Here is a 1,768-nt window from a genome sequence, read left to right as displayed (position 1 = left end):
AGGGCCAGAGGAGAGGAAGAGGAGGAGGGAGAGGGGAAGAGAGAGAGAGGAGAAGGAGAGAGAGGAGTGAGCCAGGAGAGGAGAGTTCTGATTGGTCAAGAGAGAGATGATGGGAGGAGGGTCTAGCGGAGAGATGGAGTGAGGCAGAGAGAGAAAGGCGTTGGAGAGAGAGAGATGGACAGATTAGTGACCTTGCTCTCCAGGGCTAGCTGGATGATAAATAATGTCGGTTAGAGTTGTCCTGGTTCTGTCAGTAGATAATCAAAAGATTAACAGCATTATTTTCTCACTCCATCTTTTTTCTTCCATCTTCTCTCCTCCGTCCTCCTCTCTCCATCTTCTCCATCCCTCCTTCCATCTTCTCTCCTCCATCTCTCCCTCCGTCCGTCTCTCCTCTCTCCATCTTTCTCTCCTCCATCTTCTCTCCTATCTTCCATCTCTCCTTCATTCTCTCCTCCATCTTCTCTCCTCCCATCTCTTTCCTCTCCGTCTTCTTTTCTCCATCTTTCTCTTCTCCATCTTCTCCCTCCATCTTTTCCCTCCATCTCCTCCACCATCTCTCTCTCCATCTTCTCTCCTCCATCTCTCCCTAAATCTTCTCCTATCTCTCCTCCATCTTCTCCCCTCCATCTTCTCCTCCCATCTCTCCCTCCATCTTTCTCTCCTCCATCTCTCCCTCCATCTTTTCTCCTCCATCTCTCCCTCCGTCTCCTCTCCATCTTCTCTTCTCATCTCTCTCTCATCTCTTCTCTCTTCTCCATCTCTCCCTCCATCTTCTCTCCTCCATCTCTCCCTCCGTCCCTCTCTCCCATCTTCTCTCCTCCATCCTCATCTATCCATCTCTCTCTGCTCCATTTTTATCCTCCATCTCTTCTCCATCTCTCTTTCACTCTCTCCATCTCTCTTTACTCTCTCCATCTCTCTTTCACTCTCTCCATCTCTCTTTCACTCTCTCCGATCTCTCTTTCATCCTTTCTCCATCTCTCTTTCACTCTCTCCATCTCTCTTTACACTCTCTCATCTTCTTTCACTCTCTCCATCAATCTTTCACTCTCTCCATCACTCTTTCACTCTCTCCATCTCTCTTTTACTCTCTCTCTCTGTCTCTTTCTTTTATCTCTATTATACTATCTCTCTTCTCATATTTATTTTTTTTACTCTCTATCTCTCTTTTATTATCTCGTCTATCTCGCTCTTTCTCTTAATCTCTTCTCTTCATTCTTCTCTCTCTCTCTACTCTCTCTCTCTCTCTGTCTCTCTCTTTTTTCTCTCTCTCTCTCTCTCTTCTCTCTCTCTCTCTCTCTCTCTCTCTCTCAATTTCAATTTCAATTTAAGGGCTTTATTGGCATGGGGAAACGTATGTTAACATTGCTACAATGTCATGCCCTGGCTCTGGGGACTCTATATGTTGAGCCAGGGTGTGTAAGTTCTATGTGTTTTTGTTCTATGGTGTATTCTATGGGTGCTATTTCTATGTTGGCCAGAGTGGCTCCCAATCAGAGGCAACGAGTGTCAGCTGTGGCTGGTTGTCTCTGATTGGGAGCCATATTTAAACTGTCTGTTTTCCTTTTTGTGTTTGTGGGATCATGTTCCGTTTTGGTTTGTTGCTGTGTCGGTTGTGTTATACCGAGGACGTCACGTTTTTCGTTTTGTTGTTTTGTTCAGTGCATTCATTAAATAAATAAATATGTTTGCAACTAACGCTGCGCATTGGTCTACTCCATACGACGACCTTGACAGCCAAAGCAAGTGAAGTAGATAGTAAACA

The sequence above is a fragment of the Coregonus clupeaformis genome, unplaced genomic scaffold, assembly GCF_020615455.1.
Source record: "Coregonus clupeaformis isolate EN_2021a unplaced genomic scaffold, ASM2061545v1 scaf1948, whole genome shotgun sequence".
Taxonomy (NCBI): Eukaryota; Metazoa; Chordata; class Actinopteri; order Salmoniformes; family Salmonidae; genus Coregonus; species Coregonus clupeaformis.
Note: the sequence above shows the minus strand (reverse complement) of the source record.